The sequence below is a fragment of the Dipodomys merriami genome, unplaced genomic scaffold, assembly GCF_024711535.1.
Source record: "Dipodomys merriami isolate MVZ:Mamm:240054 unplaced genomic scaffold, mDipMer1.0.p SCAF_2, whole genome shotgun sequence".
Lineage (NCBI taxonomy): Eukaryota > Metazoa > Chordata > Mammalia > Rodentia > Heteromyidae > Dipodomys > Dipodomys merriami.
The window spans coordinates 117,714,740-117,730,218 of NW_027203381.1; the positions used below are offsets into that span (position 1 = coordinate 117,714,740).

General features: G+C 44.9%; 1 long non-coding RNA gene across 1 annotated transcript in view; it reads left to right on the forward strand.

Moving 5' to 3' along the window:
• Positions 1-15,479, forward strand: part of LOC138832534 (uncharacterized) — a 136,416-nt gene that overhangs the window by 81,936 nt on the left and 39,001 nt on the right. Inside the window, exon 2 of the long non-coding RNA XR_011373579.1 lies at positions 2,334-2,436. This is a non-coding gene — a long non-coding RNA (uncharacterized lncRNA). The remainder of the gene's footprint in view (positions 1-2,333; positions 2,437-15,479) is intronic.

The window sequence follows — 15,479 nt, forward strand, 5'->3', positions numbered from 1 at the left end:
TTCTCCCATCCTTCCTTCCCTCCCTCCCTCCCTCCTTCCTTCCTTCCTTCCCTCCCTCCTTCCTTCCTTCCTTCCTTCCCTCCTTCCTCCCCCCCTCTTCCTCTTCCTTCTTCCTTTCTTTAATTGTGCCTGTACTGGAGCTTGAACTCAAGGCTTAGTGCTCTCACTTGGCTTTTTTGCTCAAGGCTGGTACTCTACCACTTGAGCCACACCTCGACTTCTGTTTTTTTGCTAGTTAATTGGAGGTAAGAGTCTCCTGGACTTTTCAGGCCTTAGAGACTTTTTTCCCCCTAAACTGGCTTCAAATTCCAATCCATAGATCTCATTCTTCTGAGTAGCTGGGATTACAGGCATGAGTCACCAGCTCCCAGCTTCTTCTACTCTTAGTAAACTTTCGATTATGGTCTCACTAGGATGCTGGGGGCTTGTGGTTGGTTATTAGAGTTCTATACAAACCTCTACATCTAAGTCACTTTAGACCACAGAAGGGTTAGATCTGAATTATTTAGACTATTGCTCTATTTCAGTAGTGTTTGGTAGCTTTGGGTAGCTGTAATGTTTCTAAGGAAGAGTCTGTTGGGTACTTGAATGTGAAATTTAGCTGTTGTGGCAGAATCTCAGCTAGTCAATATCTTCTGGAGACAAGTAATTCTAGGTAAGCAAATAGGCAGGACCAACTTATTTTCTAGAACATTCAAATAAGTCATACTTTTAGTTTGGGTTGGTCCTGGGGTCTGAACTCTGCGCCTGGGTGCTGTCCCTCAGCTCTGCAGCTCAAGGCTAGCGCTCTGCCACTTGAGCCACAGTGCTACTTCCATTTTTTTCTGTTTATGTGGTGCTGAGGAATCAAACCCAGGGCTGCATGCCTGCAAGGCAAGTGCTCTACCACTGAGCCACCTTCTCAGCCTGGTCATATTTTTTGTTTGTACAGAAGTTATCCTCTCTGTTGAAGCCGTTGATATTAATCTTTCTTTCATTGGATGTTTATTTTTGTTTTGTTTTGGTTTTTTTTGTGCCAGTCCTGGGGCTTGAACTGAGGGCCTAGGAGCTGTCCGTGAACTTTTGTGCTCAAGGTTAGCACGCTACCACTGTTGGTGGTTAATTGGAGGTAAGAGACTCACAGACTTTCCTGCCCCAGCTTTCTTTCAACTGAGATCTTCAGATCTCAACCTTCTGCGTAGTTGGGATTACAGAAGTGCGCCGCTCTGGCCTCACTGTGTATTTCTTCACAGTTTATTGTTTTGATACCTCTCAGTGTAACTGGTTGTATGAACAGCCACTGACTTATGGGTAGAGGTGTAGGGTACAGTGCATATACCTATGAAACTTGCCTTCTTCACAAGCTCAATATGACTTTTAGGTAAGTCCTATTTTTCTCTTTTTGGACCAAGGCAAATAGAAGCCAGTTGGTCGAAGTCATCCCCTAGACTTCCTGCAGAGAGAATCAAGCCCTGGACTCATCTTTCATTGATAATTCCCCTCTCCCTCCCCGCACCTCTTCTGCTCAGCTCAATTTCCTGTGCGTGATTGTAGCTAGGTCTGTCTGTGTCTCTGTCATGCCCTCAGTTTGAGTCTGTTTTCTCCCACTCCACTCCTTCATTCTGAAACTCCAGGAAGACATTGTCTAGGCTGAAGTCACACGGACGGGGAGAGTGAACAGGCTCTGGGTCACTGTCTCTCATGGGGGCGGTGATTTTGAGGCCCTCTATATCTATAAGGGATACTGGGCAATGGCTGCAGATAATTTTGGTCTCCGTAATTGAAGGGTGGCGCAGTGCTGGAATGTAGTGGGTGAAGACCAGGCAGGCTGTTCAGCGTCCTGCAACCCACAAGACAGGCCCCAAAACAAAGACTCGTGCGGTCTGAAGCATCTCAGTGCTGTCACTCTAAGCCCTTTTCTCAAGAGGGATGACAGCTTGTCAGCCATGGTGCCCAACTTCAGTCTTCTCCAAGCACTCTTTGTGTTTGATTGTTCAGAGTCCTCGGCCTTATTGTTGTATTTTTACTTTATTTATCACCATTATTGTCATCTTTAGGTAGTTGTCCAAAGGAGTTGCCATTTAACAAAGCAGTTTATGAACACAATGTACTTGGATCCACGACTCCCCTTGTAATATCCCTCCTTACCCACCCCTGCCCTCTCTCTTCTTAATTTTGTAATATATGCATTGGATTCTTGTCTGTATTCCCCCCCACCCCTGTTCTCCTCTTCACTCATTAATCCTTTGCCCTTTGCCCTTTGACCCTACTCTACCTTCTCCTCTGGTGCTTTGATTTTGTTGTTCTAAGGAATTACACCATTTGAGTTCATTTTAATATTACATTTCTTGCAGAATGTTTCACTGACAGATGAACTTTCTCATGCAAAATCTCTCACCCACGCTTTGAAGATCATCGTAATCTACAGGTGGATTCTAGCCAAGGCAGGAAACGAAGGTAGGAGAACCCAGCTCCTGGCTCACTGAAGAAACTTTATTCAGGAACCAGGTTTCTACCTACATTAACTCCTGAAGGCTTTTGTTAAGCAAAAATTGCCACAAACTGAGTTTCAACAGAACAGAAATTCCTGCTCTCACAGAAAGCCCTGCCCTTGATTTTGGACCTGAAGACCGGAAGTCCAAAGTCAAGGTGTCTGAAGTATTCACTCCCTCTGAAGGCCTATCAAGCAAATCCATGCCTTTCCTGTAACTCCACAAAGTTATGCTGTGTGCATGGGCTGGCCCACGGAGGGACAGTTATGAATCCAATGTTTGCACCTCCTCCCTCCTCCCTTTGTGTATCCTATGCCCTGACCCCAGGGGGCAGCACTGGGCAGGAGACCTTTGGGAGGTAATGAAGGTTACATGAGGTCCTCATACTGGGATTCATGTCCATATTGGAAGAGAAAGAGAGGCCGCTCTCTCCCAATCTCTCTCTCTCTCTCTCTCTCTCTCTCTCTCTCTGTCTCTCTGTCTCTCTGTCTCTCTGTCTGTCTCTCTGTCTGTCTCTGTCTCTGTCTCTGTCACTCTCTCTCTCTCTCTCTCTTCTCTCTTGCCCTTGCATTTGGAACTTCCAGCTTCCAGAATTCTGAGGGGATAAATCTGCCTTGTTTAAGCCACTCTGTGCTGGTTTGTTGTGTCAGTCTGAGCTAACGAAGACTGCCAATCGGTCTGAGTCCATTGGACACATTATCCCCCGCAGTTATCTTGCGCTGAGGGGAGGAGGTGTAGATGATTGGGTTCCTGACTAGGCTTCTTCTGTTCTGGGGCATCTCTGCCAGCCTGACTTCTCATCTCGTGGAGCTCCACTTCCCACTTCCCCAACCTGTTTCTAAGCCAATCTTCCCCATGGGTGCTGTGAGCTCTTGATATTCTTCTCATGAATTCAAAGTCAGAGCGCATTGTTTGTGAGCCTAGAATCCTGACAAATACCTCTGCCCGTGGACAAGGACTACCAGATCATCAGTTTTCCCCTTATGGGTTTTATACTTATGTTTTATGCTTAGCAGTGCTTAATAGACTTCTAGAATGCTAATGTTCCCCTAGTTGAGCCATTGGTTATATTCTGATGTAATACTCCAAAGAGATGACTAAATACATACATTTATTCCTAAATAAATATTTGAATAGATCACCAGAGTCCTCCTTCCCAGTGTTGAATTATTGTTTATCTTTGGGAACAGAAATATAATGTGAGCATACTTATATATGAAGTTAGTGTTAATAGGTATTAGATACTTTGGGCTTTGCTATTAATTATAAAACCAACAATGACTTACACAAATAAATGGGAAACTACAAATTACTGTGTAGTTAAGAACTTCTAAGAGACCTATAGAATCGGGTTTTACTAGGGTATGTAATTGGAAGCAATGGAATAATTTAAGGAGAAAATTGATTTACATAGCTTTTTAATTTTTATTTTTGTCAGTTGTGGGTCTTGAACTCTGGGCTTGGGCGCTGTCCTTGCACTCTTCAGCTCAAGGTAAGTGCTCTACTGCTTGAGCCACAGAGCCACTTCCGGTTTTCTAGTGGTTTATTGGAGATAAGAGTCTCACGGACTTTTCTGCCTGGGCTGGCTTTGAACTGTGATCCTCAGCCTCCTGAGTATCTAGGATTACGGGCGTGAGCCACTGGCGACCAGCTACATAGCTGTTTTTTTCTTGGCCTCTTATTTCCACAGTGAAGGGCTATTGATTATTTTTTTTTGGGGGGGGTCCGGTCATGGGGCCTGAATTCTGGGCCTGGGTGCTGTCCCTCAGCTCTTCAGCTCAAGGCTAGCACTCTACCACTTGAGCCACAGCGACACTTCTGGTTTTTTTCTTTTTGCTTATGTGGTGCTGAGGAATCGAACCCAGGGCCTCAAGCATGCAAGGCAAGCACTCTACCACTGAGCCACCTTCCCAGCCTGGCTATTGATTATTTTTAAAATATCTACCATCCTTCACATGACACAAAAAAGGCTGTGACAAATTGAAGGCAGAGTGGTTGGTATTTCAGTTCCAAAGATAACACTGAGCCAAGACTTGTTGAAGTGTTCAGAGCAAAATAAATGTTTATTCAATTACTTAACTCGATGGATAATTATTGTACCAGCTCTGTGCTGGCACTGTTCTTCCTGTAGACATGCTTTGCCATCGAAGACGATAGAGGGTGAAGAGGCGATGGAGGTGGCATATGGGGACACTAAATCACAGTCAGAGCGACCAGCAGAAGGAGCTCAGACCCACAAATGCAAACAGGCGAGGAAGCCCCCAGGAGGAGGCTGTGTTCATTCACATATTCCATCAGGAACAGAGTTTACTCAGGAATATCTTTGTGTTACTCCATGTAAGCACCGCCAGTCATTTTAGAGGAAACCTCTGTCTGTCTGTCTCTCCTTTCTCTTACGTGCCGCGTGGTAATAATTCCAGGTAGAGACTGTGGTGGAAGCAGGTACTGTGAGGTAAGAATTAGCCAGGGAGAGCTGGTGACCCTAATGTCGGGTGTGGGAAGAACAGCAGGGAATGAACCTCAGCTATAGGTTGGGCTGGGTCGGAGCTCGGCAGGGCCTGAAAGCCACCCCAATCCTCTGGAACTGACCTGCCAGGCCCCTGTAGTCACTAACACCTTTAGAGGGTGGCTTGAAATGCTTTCAACATTTGACAGATGATGGGGGCAGTGATGGGGGAAAAGGAAAAAATGAGTCCCAACAGCCCACTCAGAGGTGACTCCAGTGATGGATGGCAGAGTGGAAATGACTGGAGGAAGCGAGCGGCAGCGAGAGGTGAGAGGAGAGAGATGGGAAGGGGGGAAGGGACAGAGGGTCAGAGGGTCAAGCCGAGAAGAGGCTGGTGTGCGCTATGTGGGCCACAGATGCTGAGCTCTAGGTTGGTTAAAAAAAGGAGGAGACCAGGCTGGGAAGGTGGCTCAGTGGTAGAGTGCTTGCCTGGCATGCATGAGGCCCTGGGCTTGATTCCTCAGCACCACATAAGCAGAAAAGGCCAGAAGTGGTGCTGTGGCTCAGGGGGTAGAGCTCTAGCTTTGAGCTGAAGAGCTGAGGGACAGCGCCCAGGCCCAGAGTTCAGGCCCCACAACCCACCAAAAAAAAAGAGAGAGAGAGAGGAGACCCCTGGGTCCCATCCCTGAGTGACCCCATGTGCAGACCTATTCCACGGCTCCTTATGTGGCCAGAATATAAATAGCACATGATTGAGACACTCTGGTGATGCCTTCATCTAGATCCATCTTTGTTGTGAGGGGCTTTTCTGAGAGTGGAGGGAAGTGAAGTAGCAGCTGGCCGGATGCTAGAATGCAACCGCTTTCCCAAAGCTGTGACTTTCAGAAATGTTCCCTGGGAAATGCGAAGTATCTTGTGGAGGGCAGAGCTGAGAATTGTGGATCTAGATAAATGGCCAGGGAGATTAAGCTGCACCTTTTGAAGCATCCATCAAGATAAAGGAGCAGAACAGAGAAATGGAATTTCCATGAAAACCCATTCAGCTATAGTGCTGTCTAAGAAAAGGTATGGATTGTGATAAAAATAAAAATACCCCAGCAATCCAGACCTTAACTGTCTAAAGAAAACAGGTCTTTCCCCAAAGCAATGAATAAATAGTCTCTAGAAGAGCAATCAACAGCTATAAAAGTCAGCAATAAGAAGGAAGATGCACGAGCAAGCAAAGCATCATGGCGGTCCCTTCTATTCTGGGCCTATGGTAAGTAGGCTCCACAAATCTCGGCAATGAAAGTTGTCATAGATGGTCAGTGATTGGTTCCATTCCCAGTGCAGAGTCATCTAATTTGTTCTCTTGAGCTCTTCTTTGCTTAAAGCAGAAAGTTCAGGTGCTTGTTCGTTTTTTTTTTTTTTTAATCCAACAATGTTTTCTCCCCTGTTCATTTGATTTCTTTATCTCCTTTTTAGACTCTGTAAAACATAGTTATTAGCAGATCTCTTGCTTACTCTAATAAGATAATGCATATATAAACCCCTAGTGAGAATTTCCTCTCCGACCATGTTTCTAGCTATCATGCTCAGGTTCTGGGGCTGGTCTGAGCTCACCTGTTCATCTAGCCCATCAGCCGGAGAACATCAGTGTGAATCATCTGTGTCAGGTATCTGTTGCTACTCACTGTGGCGGAGGGTGGACACTACACCAAACGGTTGCCTCCTTTTATCATTTAGAGTCTGATTCGGAAACTGGCTGAGGAGCGGCTATCTGGGCTCTGAAATCTCAACCCAGATGCATGTGTTGGGCAGGAGCTAAGCTTTTCTTCAAGACCTTTCCTATCGCCGGTGGGGCTCTTCATCAACTCGTATTACAGAGCTCAGGCAGTCTGGTCCCCTGCCCCTAGCACACGTGTATGCCTGAACCTCTCCTTCCCAACTTGGGAAGTTCCCAGGACTTTAGGGAAATCGATAGGAATTCCTTCAAGCACCAAGTGTCTAGGGCTGCATTAGCCCGCACAGAGCCGTGGCGTGGGCTCAGGCAAGAGGGTCTCTCCTCCCACGGAGCCAAGGAGCCGGTACTGACTGATACCTGGCCCCCTTTCCCAGGGAAGTGTACTGTGCCCTCCAGACACCTCATGTGCAGCAATCATGAAAAATGGTGGAGTCGCTGAGCCTCCCTCTGAATTTAGGCCTTTAAGTAGATATAGATAATTAATTAATTAATTAATTCTGGCTATAGATAGAGAGAGATATCTCAACCTCTATCTCTATCAATATATATACCTGCCTATCTATAAATATAGCTCCATCTATGTCTACAGACGCATAGATATCTATACGTATATCTATCTATCTATCTATCTATATCTATATCTATATTTCTGTCTGAAACTTTTAATGACATAATCCCTGAACTAGCTGTCTGCTTTCATGTGTCATAGCACCACCCCAGATCCCGTTGTATGAAAGCCGTGGTGGTTTATACGTAGGAGGCCGACCCTGACAGCGTGTTCTATGTGTTTGCTGGTACTGGGATGAATATGAACGCTATGGGCACTGCACTCGTGAACGCTGGAATCTCAGAAGAGGGAACAAGACTGCGTCTGCGCAGAACAGCCACAGCATCTGCAGGATGGCAGGCGAAAATCAAAGTGGCTCCTGAAGGGAAACGGTGTCTCACCGCAGAGACCAATGGCTTGCGACTATTAGAGCACTTTATACTCAACACTAACCCATTTATTTCCTTCAAAACTTTTTTGAGACTTGCAGAGGAGTTGCAAAAATAGTACACTTTGATTATTGCCCGAATACAGATCTCCTAAGTCTACTTAACAAAAGCATAGAACGGTACCAAGATCATAGCTAAGAACTGTGCATTGTAGAGGACCAAATGGAAGACTTTATTTGAAATTGAGCAGATTACCTACTTTTGTCTTTTCTTAGTTACAGATCAAATCCAGGATTCTCTGTGTGTTTATTTATCCCTCCTTTATTTATTTATTTATTTATTTTTTTTGTCTGTCGTGGGGCTTGAACTCTGGGCCTGGGCACTGTCCCTCAGCTCTTCAGCTCAAGGTGAGCGCTCTACCACTTGAGTTACAGTGCCACTTCCAGTTTTCTGGTGGTTTATTGGAGATAGGAGTCTCACGGTCTTTCCTGCCCTGCCCGGGCTGGCTTTGAACCGAGATCCTCAGATCTCAGCCTCCTGAGTAGCTAGGATTACAGGCATGAGCCACCAGCGCCCGGCGTATCCCTCCTTTATTTATCTGTGTGTTTATAAATATCCCTTTATTTATATATTTATATATATTTATAAATATTTATATTTATATAAATATTTATATATATTTATAAATAATATTTATAAATATATATAAATATCTGTGTGTTTATTTATCAGCTCCTTCTGAGGGGTGACAGCTCTTCTTACCTTGTCACAGTGTTGACACTTTTGAAGACGCTTGGGCTGTTGTTTTGTAAGATGCCCCTCAGCTTCGGGTGTCTGCCGTTTCTTCATGTTAGATTAGCACATGCATCTGGGGGTGGACAACTGCAGAGGGTAATGAGCCCTGGTTGGCATGCTGTGTCCGGTGTCACAGCGTGGAATGCCTCTTTGTTACCCCTGCTCATGCTAGCTTGATCCTATGGCTAACACGGGACCTGTCAGGTTGTCCCATTGGAAGCTGCAGTGTTTCCCTTTGTAATTAATAAACATCTATTTTAAGGGAGTTCCTTTATAACACACTCGCTTCTGGAGAGAAGAAGGGTGGGTGAATGTGATCATAATATTTACTGTCCATATGTGAATACAGATCCAGGTAACTTGAGGGGAGGAGTGGGGTTGGGAGAGATGGGGAGGGTGATGGAAGGGGTGACATTGGTCAAGACGAATTATACTCACAATCTGACTTGTTGAATTGAAACCCCTTTATAGAGCTACTTAAGGACAACGATGATAAACACAGCAAACAACAACACCACATTCTGCCTAATTTTAGCATTAAGTGATTTTGACTGGAGAAGTTTTTATTACTGTGAGGTTCTTGCGGTGATTTTCTACTCACCTCATTTTTTCCCCTGCATCTCTTAGTTGAAATTATTCTGGAAGGAATTGTTTTTCTGTCTCCCTTATGTTTGGTTATTCAATTATTTATTAACAGTCTGAACCTGGAGTTATTTGTTTTATTCTTTGAGTAATTGGATAATAACCCAATGAGACGATTACTCAGGTTTTTATTTCCTCAGGTTGTCTCAGCTTGGCCATTGGGATAGCTTTCAGATTGACTCTTATACTGGCCACATTAATTCTTTTTGTTTGAAGACTTCTTTATTTTTTGGCACTGCAAATCCTCCTTGTTTATCTAGTGTATTCTTCACCCCGGCCTCAAAATTGACCACTTTCCCATCAGCCCTGGTTTCTTTTACTGCAAAATGAGCTTAGGAAATACTTTCTGGGAATTGGGTTGGCTTTGAACCACAACTCTGAGATCTCAGCCTCCTGAGTAGCAAGGATTGTAGGTCGGAGCCAGGGATTCCCAGCTCCAGTGCTGGTTTTGAAGATAAGGAAGGGGCCATGAATGTGAGTAGCCTCTAGAATCTGCACAACCACCTAAAATCCCAGTCCTTTAACCCCACGCACCTTAATTCTTCTGTAACTCAAATGTGTTTGGAATCAAACCCTCAAATGTTTCTGGGACAGAGCTGATACTTTCATTTTGGTCCATGAGAAAGCCATTGCTGAGAACTAATTCAGTCATGTCTTCCTTCTCTTCCTTTTTCCCTCCCTCCCTTCTTCCTTTCCTTCCTGCCTTCCCTCCTTCTTTCCCTCCTGCCATCCCTCTTTTCTTCCCTCCATCCTTCTTGATTTTTCTTTGTTTCTTTATTATTTATTTCCTTCCTTCCTTCCCTCTGTCCTTCCTTCTTTCCTTTTACTTTCTCTTCTTTTTTTCTATTTCCTCCCTTCCCTGCTTTCTTCCTTTCCCTTTTTATTGTACTGAGAATGTGTCTAGGACCTTGTACATGCCAGACAAGTAGTCTACTGCTGAACCCACCCATAATGTTGTCTTCTTTTGCCCCTCAGTGGGGGCAGACTTCCTTCTTCCTCTGGAAGCTTCTGTCTTTTTCCTGCTGCTTAATTTCAACTAATTGGCTGTGGCCTGCCCATATGATGGAAGGCACTGATGTAAGTGTTAATCTCGCCGGTACAACCACCTTTTCAGTAACACTTAGCCCTGGGTTTGATCAGATAGTCCAGTACTATGCTGTCTTCATTGATCCATAAAACTGATCAGAAAATCCTGCTTTGTGGTACACATAACCCCAGGGTCCAGCTCTGTAAGTCAAAAAACTCATCCCCTGAAAGAAACTATGAGTGTGAAAGCTCCCCCAGTTCCACAATGGAACTGTGGTGGCTTCCTGGGAGGAGCATGTGGCAGACAAAACTGTCCATCTCCTATGGAAGCAAAAGGGAAAGAGGAAGGGGCGGGACTCTCCACTTATCTACAGATCTCTTACTAGGGCCACCTCTTAAACCTTCCACTGCCTCTTGCTTGTGCCTCAGGCTTTAACGCACAGGCCTTTGCAGGAAGGTTCCAGGTCCAGGCTTTAGCGTGCATAGCTTTTGCATTATGCATTTTGAAATTGAAATGCAAGGAAAGCTGGTAAACTTTGAAACCTACATTTTTTTTTCTTGTACTTGCTACTATAAACAAGTAATTTCTGGAGTGAGACATCAAGAAGCCCCCAAGCTGCTGGGTGATTCAATGCTGTCAGGAAGTCCTCAAAGCTAAATTACATTGTGTGCTTTCCGAATTGAAAAGTAAAATCATGACCATGCTTCGTTCATCCGAGCAGGCACAGGTGGCCAAACTGGGGAGTCAGGTGGGGCTTCCCCACCAAAAATGACAATTACTGCCCCGAAGGATTGAGGCGGGAAGGAACATAAATAAAACGCACAGAGCTGCGCCGGGAATGTTGTGACCAAACAGAATACGATTTTCATTTCCTTCCAGGGGTTTCTAGTCTTTACCCTGCAAAATATCTTAGCCATATGCTCGGCTTCTTTTTCATCCAAGCTATTAGAAGAAGCCTAAATAATTCTGTTCACCTCTTAGTTTCCTCCTCGCAGGGCTGAGGGCTGACTGTAGGTCCTGTTGGCTTAATTTTAACTAGAATTAAAAATAATGACAACAACCCTTGCTATGTCACTCTATTTCCTCCTAGCCCTCCCCCCGCTGCCCACCCCCTTGTGGATGTAATGGCGACAGAATTCTGACATTCATGGAGCCAAGCTTGCCATTGTTAGCATCAGTTCACTTGGAAGTTCATCACAATGTCTGAGGGGTAGAATCAGGCAAAGGCATCCTCATTCTGTAAAGCAGAATCCTCAGCCAACCAGTTGTCAAGGCAACCGAAAATGCACAGTGTGGACTGCCAGGAAAAGGCCATTTCTGACGCTGACAGTCTGTGTACTGCTGAAGCTCCAACTGAATTTGTGGCCTTAGCAAAAAGATCTCTTCTATGGCTAATTGTGAAGCATAGCCAATGTTATTAGCCTGAATGATAGATGAAGGCTTGCTACATGTGATGGGAGAAATCAAGGCAGTTTTCAAAGTGGAAAGATCTAAATTAAGTGTGTCTAAAGGATCTGTTGCTTATTTTGCTATTCTCTATAGCTAGAATAGAACAGCTGAGTGTGTGTGTGTGTGAATGTTTGCTTCCAAATTCATGTTTATTTGAGTCTTGTCACGCTTTTCACTTCAAATTTATTCAAAACAAGGTAGGATGTTCTCTACGTACATATGCGCATGCATGCATAATAATCCATGTATGCATGTGTGTAAATATACATGTTCAAATATATACAAACATACATCTGTATATACATTCATATATAAATCTCTGGTAAGGGGGATTTCAAATGAAATCCTTCTTGACCAGCCTTAAGAATTCATCGTAGCCGATGATAAGGAAGAAAAAGCTGATTGCAAGACCAGCTTTGGCAAGCTTATTTCCAGTGCTTTGCTGGTGTTATGGCCCCTTCCTATTTCCTTGTTCATCCATGTGTTTACTTCACCTACTTGTACACGAATGAAGCTTCTTGTTAATTCATAAATGATGAAAGGAGTCAGTGTGAACACCCTAAGATTCCAGTCTGCCTGCCTGCAAAAGTGCTCTGTTGGTAACAGCATGCCTTTAACTGGTAACTTTAAGTGGATGGTTTTCCAGAGCCCAGTGGCCACTCCTATCAGCAAGGTGAACTCTGGGTACTGGAGTTGAGTGGCTCATCCCACGTCAAGGATCGTCTTTTCTGAAGCTAAGGTTGATAGGATTGGGTGTCTTTTCTCTGGCTCACACCCTGGAAAGGGAACCAGCTTTTAGGAGAGGAAATTCAGATTACCTGAGGAGGAAGCCTGGATCTTTCCCATGGGATAAAATGGTGTGTGTAGTTCTCTGCACATGGGAGGCCGTGGAGGCCCTCTCCTAAGCCATGAAGTGTTGTGCGAGCAAGCCATGCTTTCGCCATGAACGAATTTCTTATCTTTTCTCATCAAAGTCATAGACACAAACCTTCCTGCCAGATGTTCCTAGGGTAGCATTTTATGTACTGGGTACATTTGTATAGGCGAGCTGGAGAGGATGGTAATTACCCGGTAAACAGACAAGTCACCAGGTTTGTTGGGATAACAGAGCTATAAACCAGCGTCTTCATTTCTTCTGAGCTCCTGGAAGACTTTATTACTTCTCGTTACAGCGTTTCCTCGTGGGTAGAAATAAGTTCTAAATGTAGAGGTTCAGAATATTAAGACTGGAACTTTACAAAGGTGCCAAGTGTCACTGACTCTTGAATTCTGTTCCGTTTCTTCTTTTTCTCTGGTTTGGCCACAGTAGGAGGCTGTATGAGAGAGAAGGATGGTTCAAAATAAGACCCTGAATGGGAACATAATGCCCAAGTCTGTTTCCACATATTCAGCTTTCCTGGAGAGGCTCAACAGCACAAGTCCTCCTCCTGCTAGGTTTGAGGTGCTATGGTACTTTCTTTGATCAGGGAGAGGGACTAGGAGCTAGCATCCGAGAAGTGATGCCTGGTCCAGCTCTCAAGGATCTTAGTGTGCGCTGGGGAAATCTGAATGTGAATAATCAGAATCACCTCGCATCCTGATCCAGGCATGTGCAAGCCCCTAGGGGACCAGAGCAGGGAGCAGCCCTGTCTCTGGGAAGGACAGACGGGGGGGGGGGGGGAGGGGGAGGGGGGAGGGGGGTAGAGAGCTGCTCAGCACCTCACGTCTGGAAGCTCTTGCCTAGTGGGGTCTTACATTCCGAGATTATGTAGAATGGAGGTGCTTGTGTACGTTTCCTAGGGAATGAATCGATAGCTCTCAGGAGTTTCACAACTAGGTTCTTAACCCTCAAACCATTATTGATGAACACAACCCAAGAGTTTTTTAAATGGAAGTTATAGTGCAAAGACAACTGTGGGAAATGAAGGTATCTGTCTGTCTGTATTTAGCTAAAGTGGAGGAGAGGAGAATGGAGGCGAAGAAGGTCAGACAGGAAGCAGAAGTATGGCCCAAGCAGCCGAGTGCCAACCTTTACTGAAAACCAAACAAAGGCACCTAGCCCCGAGTTCAAACACTGGTTCAAGTACTGGTGTGTACATGCATGCATGCACATGTGTGCACATGCACGAGCGTGTGCACGTGTGCATACATACACACACTCAGAGGTCCAAATAGACTCAAGACTCTGTTTGTGAGGCTGAATGTTCAGTATGGCTCTACCCAGCATCTTCTGTCTCTGTCTCTGTCTCTCTTTCCAAGATCTCCCTGCTATCTCCTTCAGTATATTATTATGAGAGCCAAAGGAGGCATGAATAGAGAGCTTGTAAAAAGCTCTAAAATGCTCCACAAGTGCTGGGTAATCATCTAAAAATGAGGCGCGTCAAGTCAATTTAATGCCATGTAAATGTTTATCAGTTCTGCCCATCACCATTAAAACAATCTGTGATGTTCCAAATGGCTGTGGATGTTCCGGTTCACTAGTCCCTTTGCTAACGAGCCAGCACACAAAGTTGATACTAAGACCGGACCTCAGCCCCTGGGGACACCCTCCTCCTGGCTTAGGGCTGGGCAGCTGTCCCTGAGATGACGTTGAAGGATGACAGAAGGATTCACTGGTGGAATACAGAACGCCATGCTACCCGTTAGGAATACACCGTTTGTCAGCACAGCTTGAGTGACGTGGAATTTCCTGCAAGCTTCCATCTCTAGCTCTATCACCCACACTGAGTTGGGAAGGAAGCTTGCATCACAGAGCATTTGGTGACCCAAAGGGCTACTGAGAGTTGCCTCAAAACTGCAAAGAGCTGGTGGCTCACGCCTGTAATCCTAGCTACTCAGAAGGCTGAGATATGAGGATCACGGTTCAAAGCCAGCCCGAGCAGGAAAGTCTGTGAGACTCTTATCTCCAATAAACCACTAGAAAATGGAAGTAGCGCTGTGGCTCAAGCTGTAGAGCAATCTCCTTGAGCTGAAGAGCACAAGGACAACACCTAAGCCCAGAGTTCAAGCCGCATGACTGACAAACAAAACAAAACAAACACTGCGAAGAGTCAACATATCCTATGCATTTAAAGTCATTTGCTGTCAGCTTTGGAGCTGATTTGGACACCTACATCATAACCCAGTTTCCCAATTGAAATAAAATACTATTCAAATTCTAAGAGCTGAGTTCTGAGCCAGAATAACAGTCAAGGAGTAAGGAAGAGCCGTGGATGGAAGAGATGTCCTTGCATTTTGATTTCCAAGATGGGAAATAAGAAAGACTCTCTATTCAAGGAATTTAAGATAGTTAGGGGTGACTTAACTTTAAGCAAATTGCCTGCCCCTGATTGCTGAGAAGATTTTAATGACATCTTTTAGGAACAAGTTAGAAATGAACACTAAAGGGATTCCTTTCTTAAATGAGTTTTTAAAGAAGCAGATTAAATTAGTGATCTCAAATGAGAAGATTGAATTAAAGTGCTTGAATGGTTGATGATAAGACAATCACCTTCACTGTGGTGTTCTCAGGAGGAAGGGAAATGAGTATAGCAAGTAAAGGAAAATAAATGTGACTTGGGCTGTGGAATAGAATAAATATGCCCCCTTGTGGGTCGTGGGGCTTGAACTTGGGGCTTGGGCGATGTCCTTGTGCTCTTCAGCTCAAGGTGAATGCTCTACTGCTTGAGCCGCAGGCACTACTTGTTTTCCAGTGGTTTATTGGAGATGAGAGTTTCATGGACTTTCCTGCCCATGCTGGCTTTGAACTGTGATCCTCAGATCTCAGCCTCCTGAGTAGCTAGGATTACAAGTGTGAACCACCATGCCTAGCCCTCTTAGTTTTTGATACTGAAATTGTTCCAGCCAGGGATACTGAAATGATACCAGCCAGGGGTCTTTGGGAATGACTGGATCAGAGGAGGCTTTCTCGTGGATGTGAAGGAAGGTGTTGATGAAAGAGTACCCGAGTTCCCTTCCACCCTCTTTCTTCCATGCGAGGATACTAGAAGGTGGCTCTCTACCACTCGGAAG